This window comes from Myxine glutinosa, chromosome 6 (assembly GCF_964187855.1).
Source record: "Myxine glutinosa chromosome 6, kmMyxGlut1.1, whole genome shotgun sequence".
Classification (NCBI taxonomy): domain Eukaryota; kingdom Metazoa; phylum Chordata; class Myxini; order Myxiniformes; family Myxinidae; genus Myxine; species Myxine glutinosa.
The window spans coordinates 56,458,711-56,474,994 of record NC_136266.1 but is presented as its reverse complement, the minus strand read 5'-3'; the positions used below and the strand labels follow the sequence as shown (position 1 = coordinate 56,474,994).

The following is a 16,284-nucleotide window of genomic DNA, read 5'->3' as shown; positions in this document are numbered from 1 at the left end:
ATGTGACACGACCAGCACATTTCCAACATCATGAGCTAGTGGTGGAGATGAGACATGGCCAGCACATTTCCAACATCATGAGCTAGTGGTGTAGATGTGACACGACCATCACATTTCCAACATCATGAGCTTGTGGTGCACATGGGACACTACCATCACATTTCCAACATCATGAGCTAGTGGTGTACATGGGACACTACCATCACATTTCCAACATCATGAGCCAGTGGTGTACATGGGACACTGCCATCCCATTTCCAACATCATGAGCTAGTGGTGTACATGGGGCACTACCATCACATTTCCAACATCATGAGCTAGTGGTGTACATGGGACATTGGGATACTACCATCACATTTCCAACATCATGAGCTAGTGGTGTACATGGGACACGACCATCACATTTCCAACATCATGAGCTAGTGGTGTACATGGGACACTACCACCACATTTCCAACATCATGAGCTAGTGGTGGAGATGGGACACTACCATCACATTTCCGACATCATGAGCTCGTGGTGGAGATCAGACACGAGCATCACATTTTCAACATCATGAGCTAGTGGTGGAGATGGGACTCGACCAGCACATTTTCAACATCATGACCTCGTGGTGGAGATGGAACACTACCATCACATTTGCAACATCATGAGCTAGTGGTGTACATAGGAAACTACCATCACATTTCCGACATCAGAGCTAGTTGTGGAGATGGGATACTACCATCATATTTCCAACATCATGAGCTAGTGGTGGAGATCGGACACCACCATCACATTTTCAACATCATGAGCTAGTCATGGAGATGGAACACTACCATCACATTTCCAACATCATGAGCTGGTGGTGGAGATGAGACACCACCATCACATTTCCAACATCATGAGCTAGTGGTGGAGATGGAACACTACCATCACAATTCCAACATCATGAACTAGTGGTAGAGATGGGACACCACCATCACATTTCCAACATCATGAGCTAGTGGTAGAGATGGGACACCACCATCACATTTCCAACATCATGAGCTAGTGGTGGAGATGGAACACTACCATCACATTTCCAACATCATGAGCTAGTGGTGGAGATGGGACACTAACATCAATTTCAAACATTACTTTACTTTGTTTACTTGTGTGTTTGATGTGTTGTTTTGATAAATGTTAGTTCTTTCACGAGCCTCGACTCTGTATACAACAAAAAAAAAAAAAAAAAAAAAAAACATCATGAGCTCGTGGTGTGCATGGGACACTACCATCACATTTCCAACATCGTGAGATAGTGGTGGAGATGTGACCCTACCATCACATTTCCAACATCATGACCTTGTGGTGGGGATGGGACACTACCATCACATTTCCAACATCATTAGCAAGTGGTGTACATGGGACACGACCAGCACATTTCCAACATCATGACGTAGTGGTGGAGATGGGACACTACCATCACATTTCCAACATCATGAGCTATTAGTGTAGATGGGACATGACCAGCACATTTCCAACATCATGAGCTAGTGGTGTAGATGTGACACGACCAGCACATTTCCAACATCATGAGCTAGTGGTGGAGATGTGACACGACCAGCACATTTCCAACATCATGAGCTAGTGGTGTAGATGTGACACGACCAGCACATTTCCAACATCATGAGCTAGTGGTGGAGATGAGACATGGCCAGCACATTTCCAACATCATGACGTAGTGGTGTAGATGGGACGCTACCATCACATTTTCAACAGCATGAACTAGTGGTGGAGATGGGACTCGACCAGCACATTTTCAATATCATGACCTAGTGGGGGAGATGGAACCCTAACATAAACCACCCGGTGGTTGACCCGTTTCGTGAAGGCTGGGTGTGTTTGTGCATCACACCTCGAGATCTGAATTATTATCACGGATAAAAAAGCATCAGATTTGTGCTCGTAATGCAATTTACCCTAACTTAATTATTGCTCGATTTGTGTAATCAACACATCTTGAATGGCATTCCGTTTTACAGGTTGTATAAGGTAAGTGTATGTGTAACTGTTTTGCTGTCATTCTTTCGTTTTTTAAATGCAAACACCTGCCTATTATGGCCGAAATTCAGTCTGTCATAAAGCCTTGATTTTATGGTGGCCTTTTCAAACTCTCCCTTTCAAGGTGACCACATAAAACAGGTGTTCTTGCAGTACAGACAGAGTAATAAAACCAACACAAAGGGGCCACGCTCGGTTTCAGGATATCCATATGCGACGAGGGGCTCCGTTAAGTGCATCTGCACAGCAATTGGCAACAATAAGAGCTAAATCATGATGTCATGATCATAAAGTTGATGATACATTAATGTGGTTGTTGTTTTTGTTGTCGTTATTGTGGAACCACCTCGGCTTATCTACTCATGCCAGCCCGCCTGTCCTGCCCTTTTCCACGTGGGCACCAAACAGTTTGTATTCATCTACATGGACCAAACCAACTGACCACCGTAACAAGGGGGTGATATGTTATGCATGATCCCTTTGGCTTTCAGGTTAAAACATCATGTAAGCGATTTGTTTCGAATAATAATGTACATAATAGTAATAGTCTCGTATTATAACGATGATAAGAAATTATGAACAGGAAATGTTTAAATTGTGAAATTGATAAACTCCCCAGAGGAAAAGGTAATGCGCGGCACCCCCTTCGGAATGTTGCGAGTGCGAGGGTCCCGGCGCTCGGAGCTGGCGGCGCAAGACGCTCAGTGCGCTTCTCACGTCAGGGTTCGAGTATCGAGCAACTACCACGTACCGGTCATCGCACTCGGATTCCTCTGCCTGCAGAGGTGAGTGGATGACGTAATGCGTGATCGATGAGAGCACGTTTCCTGGATAAATCGGAAAACGAGGACGAAAGGTGGTGAAATGAATGAATGCACAGGTGAGGATTAGAAGAGGAGGAAGAAGAATTGTCGTCTATCCTTAAGACGCTGATGCCAGGTATTTGAGATACAAAACGGTGTGGGATACCATGGGGGAGTTTAAAGAGCCGGTCTTACACTTAACCAATTTCGAACTCAAAATGCGTGCAATTTATGGTGAAAATTAAGATGGATATTATGCAGATTGCAGTATTACATTTCCTTAAATGGTGTGAACCTGATTGGATATCTATATTACAGAAGCCGAATCACGTTTCTCACCCGTAATTGGAGGGAATAACCAACCAATCAGGTTTCACCTAATCGATTACCCCAGGGTGGCCAGGATTTCTATAAATTAACCCCCATGCTCTTCCAGCCAAAGAAAGCTCCATAAAGCAACCAACAAAAGCTACCACAAGGAAACCCTTTGCTGTTTCAAACCTTACCCGGGTTCCTCTACAGCTGCAGACATTCACAAGTAGTACGTATATGAAAATCCCAATCATACACACCCCCTTCAGCCACCGGAACAGTTTCATCACTTGTTGCTGAATCATCAGTGGCAGAGTAGATAGAAACATGCACCTGTGTAGAGGAATGTGGATAGGGTTTGAAACAGAAAAGGGATTACCTCGTCTAGCTTTTCTTGGTTGCTTTATGCAACTTTCTTTTGCTAGAAAAGCATTTGATCATCGGAAGCAGCATTACCTGTGTTCTTGGAAGTTTCTGCAGTTCCTTGCGTTCTTCCCTTGGCCAACAGTTCAGTAGATTCGTGATGACTAATGGCCAAAATGGCAAACTGGTGAGCTGACTTGCCCAGCCATTCCTTCGTAAAAATACGAATGACCGCGCCCTGGTCACAACCTGCGACAACATCCGGTAACCGGCCGATTGGGAAACATGGCATTTAAAGCATCCTTTAAAGATGAACAGTATGATTGGGAAACACACATTTAAGGTGCTATTAAAAAAATTAACTCGACATCCTGTAAACACGCATGATTGACACACATCACGAGAATGTTGAATGGTGGGCATCACTCTGTATCTGCCACTGAACTTTCTCTAATATCATAGCATATATAATTTATCAACGAAAACCTGAGGGGGATGTGTGGGGGGTTGAGTTGGGGATGGTGGAGGGAAGGGGTGGAGGGTGGGGTGCACACTCCCTGAATCCCCCCCCACCCCCAGATCCACCTATGATATATATCTTCTATAACTATAAATGTTGATCTGTCTGTCTGTCTGTACAAGCATCACTCCTATATATCTGGACGGATTGGGGCCAAATCTGTCAGAGGGTTAGTAACCCCTTGGCTGCCGGGAAACCTCCAGGAACCTCCTGGGAAAATTTTGAGGTTGGTATTCCTCCTCACTGTTGCAGTTGGCTTGAATAGCGCCACCTTTGGTGAAGTTGAGTGCTACAGGATGGATTGAATTTTCCCAGACAACTGCCTGACTCTCATCTTCTGTGGTCATTCTTGCCATCACCATGGCTAGCTTTTCCCATCACTGGTGACGGGTACTTTTGCTAGTACTGTATCTATCTATAATTCCAGTAATCTCTGTGTGTTTGTTTGTACGTTTGTACGTTTGTTTGTTTGTCTGTGACCGCTGTTTCTCGACAACCACGGGTCCGATATACTTGCAACTTGCCAGGTATATTGCTGGGGACCCGAGGATGTGCCTTTTCAAGGTTTGAAATTAATCGGACAAGTACTTACCGAGCTATGGCGATTTAGCCGTTCGCCGTTCGCTTTGGCGTTGCGAATGGACCAAACCATTGCATGTAAATAGAGGGGGGGGTTCTGTGGTCGTTGCGAATGGACCAAACCATTCATGTAAATAGAGGGGGGGGGGGTTCTGTGGTCGTTACTGCCACGTGGTTTCAAAGTTTTTTTTTGTTGTTGTTGTTTGCACGCATGTTTTTTTGCACCCACGTACGGGCACGCCCTAGGATGTTTACACACACACACCCCTACACAAATTTTTTTTTTTTTTTTTTTTTGGCAAGGAACGGGCACCCACGTACGGGCACGTCCTAGCTTATATATAGTACGGGCATGCCCTAGTATAATATAATGAGAGCAGTTCCGTTTGTCATTTCTTTGTTCCTTATATGTTACCAAACCCCAATTTCCTTGAAATTTTCTGTACAACGCTATTTATATATGAAGAAGGTCAATGACAATGAAAGTTTCAATTCTCAATCAAATTAATGTAAAAACAAGGAATAATGGCGCAGACACATTGGGTGATGAGTGTCGCATGCAGAATATTTATATTTATATAAATTTATATAAATATTTATATTATGCATGCAGAATGGAAATTATGCAAAGGGTCCACAGTTTCTGTGGGACTACAATGAGTGTAACGAGGGGTCGCACGCTCTTGTGCGATAAAAAAAAAAAAACGTAGTCATTTGTCCCGTCATTGCCATGTTGCACTCCCAAATTAATTTATTTTGCCACTGCTGTAAACATAATCATCTTGGTGTGTTTACTGGTCTTACTAATCTGATCTTGACACATGCCGCACCTTGTAATAGAATATGGGTGAGCTGATTATGAGCCTGAAATCTTGGGTTTATAAGCTGGCTGCTGCATCTCATATTAAATGTCACAAAGAGGAAGCATTTTTGGGGCCACCTATCTTGTACGACCAGCTTAGATGAGTGTTTTATTATGGGAAAAATAATATAATTGTTGATGGTTATGCCACAAAGAGGAAGTATTTTGTGCCAGTTCTGTTTATATCGCTCTCGACAAAGAAGTTGTTACTGCACCTGCTTTTTGTGAAGTCACATGAAAATACTGTATATCAGGAAAACGTTGGGCCAACCATAGACTGAAACGCACACCATTAATCATTCATGACTCATCCAGCAATGGACCCACCGATTAGTCTCAGATGTGATCGGATGTTGATGTCCTGAGAAAAAATCGACCAAGAGTTATCATTGAAGCAATGAGCAGACAAGTCACAGAATAGTTCGACATCAGACCATTCTTGCCCAGAATAAGCACGTAAACCTCGAAAGGTCGTCGCTCGACAGATGAATTGCGTGTTTTTTGAGACCTTTCAGTTTTGGTCTCCAGTGGCAGCAGACACTGCAATTTACAGATTACCATTCATTATAATTTGAGATCCCGGTGGTATTATCGAGTCCCGTGTGTATTAAAATTAGCATTTCCAAAATTATATTAAAAATGGCTCTAAATACGGTAATAATGCAACGTGGTTAACTACAAATAAATAAATATGGTGAATTTGACCTGCGTTGCGGTGTATTGTATTTTCTGACACATTTGACTATTTTTGCATCTCTTCTCAATAGTCTTAGATTTCAGGTAAACAAGGGCCTTGGAATTCCTGCCATTGGTCCTTAAGCTGTGTCAATAGCAAGAGGGAATTTGGTGCGTGGTGAGAGAATGCCAACACTTGTTGGCATACGCTTGGTTTCATTTTGTTCAGTGTGCCATGGATTCGGGTTTAGAGATTGGCAAATCAATTTGAAGCAGAGGAGTCGTATATAGTGACTGAAGTTGGGTGTGCAATGTGCATGCATACGTCTGTGCATACGTGACTGTCCGAGTGTAACCTTGGCGAAAGACCGTGTTTCTCATTTTGAGAAACAGATTGTGGTTGTGGCAAAAACCGCAAGTTATTCTTTGCTCTTTGCATTTCAGCAAGTCTCTTTGCCCTTAATGTGGAACCAGAAGTTCAGCTGTACTTCAAGATGGCTGCCTCACACAATTTGTCCTGTTGGATATCAAGAGTGCTTATGACTTTTTTTTTCAATCCCCATGGTTGTAAACGGCTTTTCCACAGGCCCAAGCTTGTGTATTTTAATAAAGGGGATTCTCTCAGTCATTTCCAAGATCGTTGTATCCACCTGGGATGAGGGATTGCCAAATCTTTTTGGCATACTCCCAGTCCTGTGGTTATTGGCATACTGCATTCATCCCAAAATTGATCCTCTCCCACCCCTCCCCTTATATGCCACTCTGTTTCATGTCATTCGCCATTCCCAGCTTGCAGATACTCCGCTTTGTGCATGAGTATTGCTGATGGTTATACCCATTTTTAAAATTTAATTTAGCAACTTCTCACGTCTATCACCATGATGGTGTCAAACAGTCATGATCCCAGAATCCTTGGAGAGTCATATCAAATCAAACTGCTGACGAGTATTGAATTTGCGCTCAATGCCACCATGGCGTATTTATGGAGAAAGTTCGTTCTCGACTTGAGCACGAAGGTGAAAGTTCGTTCGTGATTAATGGTGTATTTATGGTGAAAGTGTAAGGAAATTCCAGATGAACGTAATAAAGAAGACTTTCAGTTTTACCCATTACAAATACAGTGTAGTATTGTACTAAACATATAATGCAAAGGTTCCAACAAAATGAGCCGTTACTTTTTATGACCAATTGCACCAAATGGTGTTTGTATGATTTCCTTTCCAAATTGTTTGTATTAAAAGTATTTTATAGTAAAGGTAGCTTGTGCTTGTTATCGTTGGATATCTTTCTGCTTCCTGTTAAGCTGCATATGGTCTGTTTCCGCATTTTGGTCACTTCTTATGGTTCCTCCACTTCCTTACTGTGACTAATATTGTTTAATGATAAATAATAATACCGCAAAAGCACAGGCAAAGTAGGCTGCTTGAAGAACTCTACTTTTAATAGTATTGCTTTTGTTTACTTCCCGAAACAGTGAAACTCGAGTATGCCGAAGCGAAAAGGAGGAACAAGTTTTTAACGTCTTAATAATCAATAATAATGGAGGCCCACAGCATTCATGACAAGTCGAGCACGAATTTGTTTGTTCAGGGTGCCTGTGATAACTCGCCTACACTTCGCGAAATATACTTTAAGATCTTTAACATCCACTAATGCCTCCAGTGCTGGCAGACGGATCCTCCAGCTATAGGTTGTACCGATAGACAGCTCACACATGTGATGCCTCGTCCTGCAAGCGAAACACCAAGGTGGTACTTGAAAGCTGGGAGGTCTTTGGTTTGAACCGGGCCTCGGCTGAGTTTTGCGAAATACTTTAAAAACTGTATGTGCTGCTTCCTTGTTTGACGCTCAGCATTTAAAAACGACAGACCATGAACAAACAACCATAGGTTGCCAACCATTGTGCAAGCTTTTGTATACATAGTCTAGACTCGTATAAGAGCTAACACAGAGAACATATAATAAAGGGAGCAGGAGAAAAGACAGGGGGAGAGAGGGAAGTACAACAATAGTAGGGAACAGGGACATCTATGGAAGAGAGAGGGCTGGGGTGGGGTACACAGGATAAACAAGATGGACACTACAGAGGCTTTCAGGAAAGAAAACAGGGAATTTAAAGGAGGTTGTTTTGTGGTGGATTAATGGGGGTAGAAAAGATCATCAAGGTTTTGGATGGCGGAAGATAGGAGATGGTGGTGAACAGCTGTTTTGAAGACCTGGAGGGAGGAGTGGGATTGAAGAGAGTGTAGGACTTTGTTCAAGAGGCGGGAAAAAAGAGGCATGAAAGAGTGAAGGTGAGCAGAGAGTCTTGATTTTGGCAGTTTCACCAGAAGAAGGTTGCTGGCAGATCTTGTGCGTACTGCAGGAATATTTGGTGGACAGAGCTGGGGAGCAAGGCCGGAGAGGAGTTGGTAGAAGACAGAAAAACCTCTAACCTGCCTACGGTGAGAGAGTGAAAGGCCCTCAGAATCAGATTCATCACGGGAGATACCAATGACTCTAAAAGCCTTGGTTTATACAGCATGAAGCCGAGCTATGTGTGAGGCAGGAGCACCGGCCCAGAGGGGAGAGCAGTATTCCATCATGCTGCGGATGAAAGCTTTGTAAGTGGTGAGAAGCTCAGTTGTGCCAAGGAAAGACTTTGGAGGATGCCCAGTCGGCGACTGGCTTTGGAGGCCAGCTTGGCAATATGGCTTTCCCAGGAAAGATCATGGCAGATATTGAGACCCAAAAGCTTTAGTGACAGAACTTCTTTGAGAGGTTTATTGAGAAAGTAGATGGGAGGGTTGTCCAGACGGTCTTTTCGGAGAGACATAGTGAGAGTTTGAGATTTGTCAGGATTGAATGACATGTTCCACTTGTTTGACCAGCTTGTGATTTTATCCAGGTTTGCAGAGAGGGAAGAGGCTGCTACATGCCGATCTGAGGGATGAGATGGAGCGATGAGATGGAGCGAAAGATGGTGTAGTCGTCAGCAAAAAGATAGAGGATTTTCCAGAGAGTCGGAGAGATCATTGATGAAGATTATAAAAAAGCATATGGCCCAGAATGCTGCCTTGCATTGGCAGTACTTGCTTGTGGACATTGAAAATCTCATGGTAGCATCCTAAAAGCCATGGTGTGGCGGTCCCTCGGCCAAATTCCAATTTACTGCCATTGGCATGATCCACATAGAAGGCAATCAGTAAGATACCGAGCCTATTCCTTGTATGAGAAACATTTTCTCTCCCAATGGAAAATATTGCTTATTACGTCGGATCGGATTTATCACCTCCACCACCGAAGGTGGATGGAGGTTATGTTTTCACCACTGTCTGGTTTTTTTTGTCTGTCTGTCTGTGAGCAGGATATCTCAAAAAGGTGTGGATGAATTCTGATAAAAATTGGTGGAGAGGTTGGGCGTGTGGCAAGGACGAAATGATTCGATTTTGGTGAAGATTCGGATCCGTATCCAGATCCTTTAATTTGTTAAGTGATTCTTCACCATTGAGTGATAGGGCCAAAATGATATATAACACGATATGTCAAAATGTTATGGATGGATTATGACGAAACTTGGTGGATGAGTTGCGTAGGTGACAAGAACAAGCCGATTCAATTTTGGTTCAGGTCCGAATCCAGATCCAGTCTATCAGTGGGATACAACACCTAAACTGTTCAGCCTGGCAGAGGTATGCGCTCTACCGAGTGCCGTTCTTGTTTCCAGCAGTACATATAGCCAAATCTCCACCAATAAGGAAAGTAAGGAGCTGCCAGGAATGGCTTCTCTATCAACTCGCTCTTCCATGAGCATTGATGTTGTTTTTAAGAGATTGTAGATCACAAGACATCAGTTTTGTACGGTGGTTTGCAGTTATTTGGTGCTTACATGGTGGTTACATACAAGAATCCATTGCAGATCGACTCCCATGGTGCTGACCTGGTGTTTGGAACCAAAAGTGTGACGTAATGATACTTTGAATGATCCAAAGGAAGCAAATTCATATCCTGTATTGGTACACCCCTCTATCCCAACTTACGTTGTAGCCTTGCGTTCTCGCGTCATTTATACGAAGCCTGTCTATTTATCAAAATTGTGGTGACTGGAAAAAATAACTTTACTGAAACCTGTGCTGGCACCTGGCCATTTAATGCCATGGGCAGGTGGGAGATCCTTTGTGGCTTGTCTCATGTTGGTGACGTGTGCTGCAGTTGCCTCTTTGATTGCGTGATTTGTCCAAAGGCTGGAATTGGCACAGGTGTGTGACAGATCCCTTCCTAAACATAGGTTTGTGCTGCCATTTTCCTGGTACAGACAAGGGATTTAGTGATTAAAGTAGAGTTAGGATCACATGCCCAACACCTCCCGTCAGCGCATGTACGTGTACAAACTGTATTCAAAATATATATTTTTGTTTATTTATTTAATTGCATTTCTTTGGAAGCTTGGTTACCTGTGTGAAATGCTGACATGATGTCCAGCTTTCATGTAGTCTCTGGTGAAACGTTTTGTAGGTATAGTTGTGGCCAAAAATATTGGCACCCTTGCACTTTTTTCAAATATCTGACAATTTTCTCTAAAAATAAGTTGAAATTCACAAAAGTATTTGGTCTCGACAATTCTTTATTTCACTGTTAATATTACAGAACCTTTGTTTTTGATTCAGAACTTAATATATCCTTTTAAATCAGAAAATAAAAAGAAATGGCATTGACAAAATTATTGACACCCACGACCGAATATTTGGTCGCACAGCCTTTGGACAAAATAACTGCAGTCAAGCGCTTCCTATCGCCATGAATGAGCTTCCTACACCTCTTTACTGGCAGTTTGGCCCACTCTTCTTGTGCAAACTGCTCCAGTTCTCCCAGATTTGAAGAGTGCCTTCTCCCAACTGCTGTTTTCAGATTTTCCTACAGGTGTTCAATGGGATTTAGATCTGGACTCATTGCTGGCCACTTCAGTACAGTCCAGGGTTTTGTCTTGAACCATTTCTGGGTGCTTTTTGAAGTGTGTTTGGAGTCATTGTCCTGCTGCAAGACCCATGACCTACGACGGAGACCCAGCATTCTGACACTCGGTTGAACATTGCGCTCCAAAATGCTTTGGTGATCTCCTGATTTCATAATGTCATGTACACATTCAAGGCACCCAGTGCCAGAGGCAGAACAGCAACAACAAAACATCACTGAACCTCCTCCATGTTTGACTGTAGGGAAGATGTTCTTTTCTTTGAAGGCTTCATTTTGTTTTTGTAAACACAGAGATTATGTGCTTTACCAAAATGCTCTAATTTGGTCTCATCTGTCCACAGGACATTCTGCCAGAAGGAGTTTGGCTTGTTCAGGTGTGTTTTGGCAAACTCCAGTCGGGCTTTCTTAGCAGTGGGGTCCTCCTCCGTCTCCGACCATAAAACCCCCTTTCATTGAGTTGGCAACGGATGGTGTGAGTTGAAACTGTCGTACCTTGTGTCTGAAGGTGAGCTTGAATCTGTTTGGCAGTTGATCGAGGTGCTTTCTCCACCATTCGAACAATCCTTCGCTGCAATCTTCGATCAAGTATTCTCTTGCAGCCCTGTCCATGGAGGTTGGCTACAGTGCCATGGGCCTTAAACTTCCTGATAACATTGCGTACGGTGGACACAGGAACAACAAGGTCTCTGGAGATGGACTTGTAGCCTTGAGATTGTCCATGCTTGGCTACGATCTTCTGTCTGACCTCCTCGGACAATTCTCTGGTTTTCTTTCTTTTCTCCATTCTCATTGCAGTACACACAGTGACACAAAACTGCAGAATGACTCCTTTCTCTATTCAAACTGGTTGAATGAGTGATTTTTATGTTGCAGGCACCTGCAACTCACCATAGGTGAGTTCAATTCCAAAGTATAGGAGAATTATCTGCTTGAAATCTAATTATTTCTAACAACTTCTAAAAGGTGCCAATAATATTGTCCGGGCTATTTTAGGATTTCTGTGTGGAATAAGCTAAGATTTAGTAGTTTTTTCAATTTTTTTTTTTGTTTTGTTCCACTGCAAACCAAAGAAATACATATGTGGATACCAAAATATTTTTTTATTTCAACAATTTTCTGGAAGAAATGGTGCATTATTTGAAAAAAGTGCAATGGTGCCAATATTTTTTGGCCACGACTGTATATGCTGTAAGTGGTATTTTTTTTTCCAATCTCTGAGAGCGATACTACTCTAGATTCACAAACCTCGCCAGCTCCTCAGCCAAATTCCAAACTCCTGTTTTCTACTGTCTATTCTTCAACGTTGCTCTCTCTGCTCTTGGTCTCTCCCCTCCACCCCTACTATTCCCAGCAACTTCAGGATGCACACATTCTTCCAGTGAACTCCCTCTTGGTTAAACTTCGAAAATCCAGGCTGACTACACACTTCCACTCTTTTATTCCTCGCTTCTCCCATCTACGGAACCACATTCCAAATGCTGTTCCTTCCCACTTTTCTCGCCATGGCTTCAAGCAGGCAGTGTACCACCACCTTGTGTCATCCCCCATCCCGACCCATGATATTTATTACCCCCATTGACCTTTCCTAACCCACCCTCTTACTTGTTGGTTTCAGTATTTTCTCTCCTACACTCTCTCTGTTCTTTTCCTGTTTCTTCGTCCCCTTGCTGGTTGTGCTCGATTGTTGCCCCGCTACCCCCACTCTCAATTTAAACGTTGATCTTCCATGAACCTCGCTCTTGTAGATGAAAACAATATGAAGAGTCAATGCATAAACTAGCAGCCAATGACGATGTTTCTTTGCTGCAGCGATTTGCAATGCAGTGATTGGACGGAATAACAGATTATGAGAAAAAGATTTATCTCCACAGTTGCTAATACACCTTCATAATCACGGCTTGGTTGGGAGTTTCCACAGGAATCGTTATCTTGTCAGTGTTGGAGGGGGCCGGAGAGGAAAATCTGATTGGCAAACATCACCTGGTTGCCTTGGATACTTGCGCTCGTGCCGACACCACTGGGTCAGCCTTTCGGCCTCGCAGGCCCCTTGGTACATTAACTGTCTGACCCGCCATAGAGTCTTTGCTTGGTGGAAGGTGGTTTTAACATCGTACGGTGGTACTGGCTGTGCATATGAATCAATATGGACATTATTTGATATGACAAAAGGAAGAAGCTTGCTATTTTTGATAACTGTAACGGCACAACACTTCTCATCATCATGGTTGAGTGGACATGTCAATGCCTTTTGGAATATTCTGGATTTATTAATGATCACCTGCCATTATGCTGTTAGTTTTGCCCATATAGGTTGTTCTATAAAAGGTTGCACAGGTTAAAATTCTGATAACATTTTTGTTTTTAGTTCTATGATTACGAGAAAGAGCGACTCAGAAATTCTTATTATCAAGAAATTTCATGAAGCTTTGTTTCAAAATGTCTTGTGATATTCTTAAATGATTAACACATTTAGTTTTTCATTCAGCTGAGCATTTTCATCGGTGGTTTCACCTGGGAAAAATAATAGAATATAATTAGAAACTTTTTGCAAATCTAGGAGAGAAGGGCGAATATTTAATTACAATTTAAATAAAATAAAGATTAAAGGCTGTAGAAAAAGAACCTGACAAGTTCGGAGTTCAGAGACCGGTGACATTAAAATGAGCTCCGTCCGACCGACCGATCATCCGTCCATGTAATTTTGTGTTCAAGCAATATTTCAAAACAATTGAACATTTAGCTTTCATAATGCAGATACTTATTCCTCATGACATTTTGGCAACCTGATATCACGGCTGTGATTGCCTGAATTCAGTTGCCATGGCAACCATCTCGGTAACTTGGCTTGTGTACGCGATATTTCAAAAAAACGTTCAAGATTTAGGTTTCATATTAGTGATCTATTCCTCATACCACCAAAAAAGGCGGAGGGCCTAGAGTATCGGCTCCTTGTTGAGTTTTCCTTTCTAACGATGACAATCTAATAATCATGAGTTGAAAAAAGGTTGTAAGCATTTAAACACTGTGCAACTTTTATGGGACACCATGTGCAACTATGAACACTATATGGTGGATTACATGATGTGATGGATGAGCTAACAGGAAGAAGAGAATTGGACAATGCAAGGATGAGAGATTATCATTTTATAACAATCCTAATAAGTCATTGAGCTATTTGTCATAATTTGCGGGAAATTACGAGGTTTTCTTGAGATCTTTACAGATGGATTATGACAAAACGATCTTGGCGTAACACCAAGTACACAAGTGACTGTCATAACACCATAATAAGCAGAGCTTGGCATTCCCAGTTGTTGTACGTTCAAATCTGACTGAAGGATTTGGTTTTTATCTTTCCTGGAACGAAGTTCAGGGTTAGCTTATGTGATGGCACGTCGTCCGTCCGTCCATCCATAAACACTTGAAACTTCTTCTCTGAAACCGCTGATGGGAATGCGACCAAATTTTGCACAAATTATATTTGTTGTGTTGTGACTAAAGTTTGTTCACAGCTTTGAAAAATCGGGGTACAAGGAGGTTTACCAGGGGTCAAAGTGGGTTCAGGTTTGACCCCCCAAAATAGGAATTTGCTATTTCCTCTGAAACTACACACAATTTTGATGAAACTTGACCACAACCTTAATCACCCATGTTGTACCAAAGTTTGTTCCTGGTATTTATAAAATCGGGGTCTAAGGTGGTCTATGGGGGGAAGGGAGGGGTCCTTGCCCCCGAAAATAGGTATTTGCTTTTTGTCCCCCATCGCACCGCGGAGCGAAAGGGGGACTATGGTTTTCCCCTCTGTCCGTGCGTGCGTGTGTGCGTGCGTGTGGGCGTGCGTGCATGCGTACGTGCGTAAGCGAAGGACCGCATTCGAATTTTGTGTGTGGGTGCAACCCACGTCAAAATACAAGATGGCCGCCGCCATGTATGTCTGATGCCATGTATGTCTGAACCTTGTGAGCGGAATATCTTGAAAACTAAGCGAAGTACCAACTTCTAATCTGGTGTGTGGGTGTATCTAGGCATAAGGAAGAACTCTATTGAAAATTGGGTCACCACGTCAAAATCCAAGATGGCCGCCGCCATGTATTTCTGAACCTTGTGAGCGGAATATCTTGAAAAATAAGCGGAGTACCAACTTCTAATCTGGTGTGTGGTTGTATCTTGGCATAAGGAAGAACACTTGAAAATTGGGTCGCCACGTCAAAATCCAAGACGGCCGCCGCCATGTATCGCTGAACCTTGTGAGCGGAATATCTTGAAAAATGAACGATCTACTAACTTCTAATTTGGTGTGTGGGTGTATCTAGGCATAAGGAAGAACGCTGTTAAAAATTGGGTCGCCACGTCAAAATGCAAGATGGCCGCCGCCATGTATGTCTGAACCTTGTGAGCGGAATATCTTGAAAAATAAACGATCTACTAACTTCTAATTTGGTGTGTGGGTGTATCTAGGCATAAGGAAGAACGCTGTTAAAAATTGGGTCGCCACGTCAAAATGCAAGATGGCCGCCGCCATGTATGTCTGAACCTTGTGAGCGAAATATCATATCATAGCATGTTTTCTGCGTCTTCCACTTTGTCAACTCACATCACTTCCCCGACGGGGGACCGAGGCGTAACGCTTGTTTTCTCAGAACCTACACACACAATTTCGATGAAACTTCACCACAGCCTTCATCATCCGCGATGTACCAATGTTTGTTCAAGGCATTGGAAAAATTGTGGTCTAAGGAGGTGCACGGGGTGGGAGTTGGAGGAAGGGGGGAAGTTGCCCCCTGCAAAATAGGTATTTTTTTGTTTGTTTGTTTAAAGTCTTATGATTATGTTAGTATGATTCTACATGCTGCCTTATCTTCTAGCAAGCATTGAAATTGATTTAAAATACCTTTAGTCGGTGCAGTATACTGTTTATTCTACCAGTGAGCGCTGGGGATATTGCCACTATGTTTAAGTTTCTGGTACCTGAGCTAGTATCACGCAAATTTACCATGTTGTTGTTGGATTGTCAAAAAACAATCCACCTTGCCTATCCATAACCTTCAGTGAGGCAGGTACCTGTCCCACCAGTTCACGGCTGCATGTCGTGCCAGTCCACATTGTTTTATTTACTCTTGTTGCCCCCATAGTAACTTGAAGCGGATGCTAAAATGCCTTGAATGAAAGCGCTCACTAAACAATGGCCACCA

The 16,284-nt window shown here is 42.8% G+C and overlaps 1 protein-coding gene across 7 annotated transcripts in view; it reads left to right on the top strand.

Annotated features, from left to right (window-relative positions):
- The first annotated feature begins 2,694 nt into the window (after positions 1–2,694).
- The window catches only part of LOC137429810 (uncharacterized), a 118,575-nt gene continuing 104,985 nt past the window's right edge, over positions 2,695–16,284 (top strand). For 5 of the 7 annotated variants that reach the window (XM_068120078.2, XM_078779879.1, XM_068120077.2 and 2 more), the window contains exon 1: positions 2,695–2,810. The gene's annotated coding sequence lies outside the window, so the exon portion shown is untranslated. Of the gene's footprint in view, positions 2,906–16,284 lie in introns of all 7 variants that reach the window. The other 2 variants (XM_078779880.1, XM_078779877.1) reach the window with 2 other exon arrangements.